This window comes from Tursiops truncatus, chromosome 9, assembly GCF_011762595.2.
Source record: "Tursiops truncatus isolate mTurTru1 chromosome 9, mTurTru1.mat.Y, whole genome shotgun sequence".
Classification (NCBI taxonomy): domain Eukaryota; kingdom Metazoa; phylum Chordata; class Mammalia; order Artiodactyla; family Delphinidae; genus Tursiops; species Tursiops truncatus.
This window is the reverse complement of record NC_047042.1, coordinates 93,681,836-93,687,149: the sequence shown is the minus strand read 5'-3', so window position 1 is coordinate 93,687,149 and position 5,314 is coordinate 93,681,836. Positions and strand designations below refer to the sequence as shown.

Here is a 5,314-nt window from a genome sequence, read left to right as displayed (position 1 = left end):
TTGTAATGTCTCAGGCGACGCCTGGCCTGGTTTGATGGGACACCTCATTATCTCCTGACTGAAGTTGAGTTTGCCTGGTCACGGGGTGCAGGACGCCTGGGCCCGAGAGAGGTTTTGTTCTGTAGCAAGGGCTTCCACAGAGCCTACACCGAGGAAACTCTGGTCTGCAGAAGACCCCGACGCAGAGAAAAGTTGATTCTACATTCAACTTAAACTTCACCCATGTTAATTTGGCAGTATCGTAAACAAAAACCTGGAATGTAGAATTACTCAACAAGTCCCCCACCGCCCGCGCTCCGCCCACCCCAGAGCCTCGCCCTCCACCACGATGAGCAAACGAGTGGCAGCGAGGGCATGAAATTTAAATTCCACTCAGGGGAGGAAGTGCTGTGCTTCGAGCCTGACCCCACCAAGGCGCGAGTGCTGGATGGCTGCCAAGATGGTCGATGTTATTGTTGGGAAAGATGAAAAAGGCAGAACGATCCCGGAATATCTGATCCATTTTAATGTTGGAACAGAAGCTGGGATAGATGGGCAGCTGAAGATCATGTCCTTCGTGACACCGATGAAAATCAGAGATTGCAGCGTAAATTGGCAAGAAAAGCTGTAGCTCGCCTGAGAAGCACAGGAAGAGAGAGGAAGGGCTGCAGGCTGCCTGGTGTGGACTCTCTTAAAAAGCCTCCCTGCTGAAGAAAAGATGAAAATGTTGAAAACTCAGGCAGCAGTTCCTCTGATGACAGTAGTGAAGAAAAAGATGAAGAAATAAGTGAAGAAAGTGATATTGAAGAAAAGACTGAAGTGAAGGAAGAACCAGAGCTGCACGCAAAAAAGGAAATGGAAGAAAGAACAAAACTATAGAAACCCCTGAAGTTCTGAAGAAGAAGCTTGAGGACGATCGTTACTATATCAACAGGAGGAAACGGTTAGTGAAACTTCCGTGCCAGACCAACATCATAACTATTTTGGAATCGTACGTGAAGCATTTTGCTATCAATGCAGCCTTTTCAGCCAATGAGAGGCCGCGTCACCATATGCTATGCCACACGCCAACATGAATGTGCAAGATATCCCAGCAGAAAAGAACGTTGACCTTTGTAAGGAGATTGTAGATGGATTAAGAATAACCTTTGAGGGGCTTCCCTGGTGGTGCAGTGGTTAAGAATCCGCCTGCCAATGCAGGGGACATGGGTTCGAGCCCTGGTCCGGGAAGATCCCACATGCCACGGAACAACTAAGCCCGTGCGCCACAACTACTGAGCCCGCGCTCCGCAACAAGAGAAGCCACCGCAGTGAGAAGCCTGCGCACTGCAATGAAGAGTAGCCCCCACTCACAGCGACTAGAGAAAGCCCGCGTGCGGCAACGGAGACCCAACACAGCCAGAAATCAATAAATAAAATAAATAAATTAATTAAAAAAATATATATTTAAAAAAACAAAACAAAAAAGAATAACCTCCGATTACACTCTCCCGTTGGTTTTGCTCTATCCATATGAACAAGTTCAGTAATAAAAAGGTGACTTCGTCCAAATTTTTTCTTCCGATTCAGGAAAGTACCACAAACACTAATGGGAACCAGGACGATGTCTCTCCGAGCCCACCTTTGTTGAATCCATCCACACCACAGTCCACAGAGAGTCAGCGAACCACAGGCGAACCGGCCACCCCCAAAAGGCGCAAAGCCGAGCCGGAAGCCTTGCAGTCTCGGAGGCGGTCCACACGCCACTTTGCCAATCGCGACAGGCTGAGAGCAGCGCCTCGCCTCAGCCCAAGCGCCGGCAGCAGGACACGTCTGCCAGCATGCCCAGGCTGTGCCTGCACCTGGAAGAGAAGACACCTGTTCGCAGCAGATCATCCTCACGTGTTCCTCTGACCCCGCGCAAGGAAGGGAGTGGCGGTGTTTGCTGGCTTTGAAGGCAGAAGAACTAATGAAATAAATGAGGTCCTCTCCTGGAAACTTGTACCCGACAGTTACCCCCAGGGGACCAGCCGCCCCCACCCTCTTACATTTATGGGGCACAACACTTACTGCGATCATTCGTGAAACTTCCAGAAATCCTTGGAAAGATGTCCTCTTCTGAGAAGAATCTGAAGGCTTTACTGAAGCACTTGGATCGCTTTCTGAGGTTTTTAGCAGAATACCATGACTTTTTCCCAGAGTCTGCCTATGTTGCTGCCTGTGAGGCGCACGACAGCACGAAGAACCCCAGGGCGATTTATTAAGGCTTTGATGGTTCTGGAAGAACAGCTTCTCTATCTGGCTTTGCGCTCTCGGTTCCCAGTAAAGAACGAGGGAGTTGGTGGGCCTTCCTTAGAGGCAGAGCCAATGCGACACCCCCTTTGGGGCAGGTGTGGCAGAGGTGGGCCCGTTTGTTTGAGCTGCTTACCTACCGTAGTTATTTCTGTTAAGGATTACTTCCTAGGTGCCTGAACGGGCCTCCAGCATCTGACCCTTGCCACGGTACCTGTCATCTGTGACGGTGGGAAAAGAGCAGTTGTGTTCACAGTGAAATGTTCACCGAAGTGTGTGTAGGTTGGGCTGTCTCAGTAGACGGAGTTACTTGTTAGCAATAACCGCATTTTTTAGTTATTTGTTAGCATTAAACAAAATTGTTTTGCAAACCGTTTTCATTCTTGTGATGAGCTGAGCAATAAAACATCAGTTGTGCTTGGAAACTGAAAAGTCGTCCCAGAATATTTTAGAGGGAGTGGATATTGATGGCAAAAGAAAATTTGCAGCTGTACGTGTGCTTGTTACAGTTCCTTTCCTATAAAACCTTATTTTTGGTGATTTAAATAAAGCATTGCCTGAACGTTAAAAAAAAAAAAAATTACTCGACAAGTACAGTGGGTCCTAAAACGTACTCCAGGGGGCTTGTCCCGAACCGTTGGCTCCAGTTTGCCGAGTTGGAGTCTGGGGGGGCCGTGGCTCAGAGTCTTGAATGAACGTGAAGGGACAGGCACGCATCGTGAACAAACAGGGGGCACCAGTCATCAACGCTGAGAGGGGATGTGAGACCGTAACCAGGGAGAGGAAAGTCTAAGGGTGAAAAGTCCAGAAGACAGGAGAGAGGTTGGCAGGAGGAAGACAAGATGGGTTGGGGTGAGGGTATAAATAGGTGGTCAGTTTGAAAAGGACGCTGGCTAGTGTGAGGTGGAGTGAAGCCTGCTGCACAGAATGCAGTATTCCTGACTCCAGGGTCATCCCTGAATTAACTCTTTCACCTCTGATTTCAGGACTTCAGATGTTTTAGAACGTTGAACCTCCGGATGCGATGTCATGGAAACCTATCGGGTAAGAAAGATACTGCTTTCTGGGTGGCAGTGATGGTGAATGAAACATAAAATGGGCCCATGCGTTGAATTCCTCATTATTGCTCATGCATCTGTAACACCCACAGGATGTGACACACATCAGTATGGGGCCGGGTAGGGTGAGATCACAATCGGAGAAGTGGTAAGTGGAGGGCCAGCAGCCCCCTGAAAGCCTGATGGTCGTGGATTCCCCGTGAGTGACAGAGCACTCAGGGCTGGACCTCTGACTGGTTCCACAGTAATGGCTGAGACCCAAGTTAGATCCTTTCTTTGAGGAAAGGGACACCCTCCCTGTTTCCTCCCCATCACTGTCTCTTACTCATCACTGATGGTCAACAGCCCATCATGGGAATTTATTCTTTAGTACATTCCTTTATTCACCATTTATTAAATACTCCCCCTGTTTGCAGACCTAAGCAATAGACTTTGAATCCTGTGTTCAGAGATCGGTGTGGCGCTGTTTGAAAACTGGGAAGATTTCACGTTTGGCATTTTAATGACTATAAATGAGTAGGTATTGGAGTTAGAAGACTCTGGGTTCAAATCCCAGCTGTACATTTATTAACTATGTGACCTGGGGTGGAGATCCTTAAACATCTTGAGTCTCGGTTTTTATCACCTGTGATACGGAGATGGCAACCTTCACAGTTGTTTTGCGGTGTAGGAACCAGTACGTGGTGGGCACTCAGTGAATGAGGTCTAACCATTCACAGCCCCTGATCTACAAGGCTGTAATCAAAAATGCTTTGACAACTGAAAGTTCTTTTCTAATTTTGGGTCAAACTAACTAGGTAGTGAAACTTGATCTGAACTTACTTGAGGCCATTTATTGCCTTTATTTATTCCATTTAGTGTGCATATTCGTGTATTTTGCTGCAGAAATAGTAGCGTATTTGATTACAGGGTGTACCCAGACCCTTCTGGGATTGGATTCTGAAACACATCTGGTCTCATCCTATCTTTCTGATAAGAAATTGTCAGGCCATGCTTGCCCCCTTACCAGCTATTAAAGTCTGTAATGCACACATTCAAATAATCATGAAAGAAAACGTGAGTTTCCATTTGGCAAGACTTGACTTCTCAGGATTAGGAAAGAAAACCCAACAGATGTACTCATGCATTTGTTTAACCAAAATTTATGAAGTCCTTACACTTTGTAAGACACGTTGCAGTGGGGTGTTGTGAGGGCTATAAAGATGAAAAGAGAGGCCTGCCACTGAGAAATGAGGAATCTAGTGTTTGGGACGAGACTGGCACAAGAAAAATTATCACGCAAGGCGGAACATGCTAACTTCCCTCGTTGAGAATTCCCGACAGGACAAGTTCACATCTGGATAGAGGATGAAGCTTCATAAAGGAGAGACATTGAAGTGTGGGTAAGAATCTTCCAGGCAGAGATGGCAGGACAGGGTATTCTGAGCATAGGGAAGAGTAAGGAAAGGGTGTGCAAGCAGAGGGTGGATTTAATATTTGGAGAATAGCGAGTGGTCCAGCTTGGTGGAAGCACAAATCATGCAGTAAGAAGGAGGTGAATGTTAGGCTGGAGGGGTAGATGGGTGGAGCTGTAGAAAGCTGGGATTACCAGGGAGAGTTTGTGCTTGATTTATAGACAAGGGAGGGAATAGATGTTGTTTAAAAACATTTTTTTTCTGATACTGAAATAATATGTGTTCAAATAAAAAGAATTTGAAAAACAAGCTATATATACATATGAAAACATTTAAATGCCTATAATCCACACCTAGAGATAGCCATTGTTAATATTTTTTTTGTTTTAACATCTTTTTTGGAGTATAATTGCTTTACAATGTTGTGTTAGTTTCTGCTGTATAACAAAGTGAATCAGCTATACATATACATATATCCCCATATCCCCTCATTGTTAATATTTTAAAATGTGTCCTTGTAGTCTTTTTCTGTATGAAGGTAGATGACGTTGAAAGTAATGTATAAATGGAATAACATTGCCTCAGATTATTAAAAAAAAACAGCCTATGGAC

At 45.8% G+C, this 5,314-nt stretch overlaps 1 pseudogene; it reads left to right on the top strand.

Moving 5' to 3' along the window:
• Positions 1-439: 439 nt before the first annotated feature.
• Positions 440-2,569, top strand: LOC101320548 (MSL complex subunit 3-like; annotated as a pseudogene).
• The last annotated feature ends 2,745 nt before the right edge of the window (positions 2,570-5,314 follow it).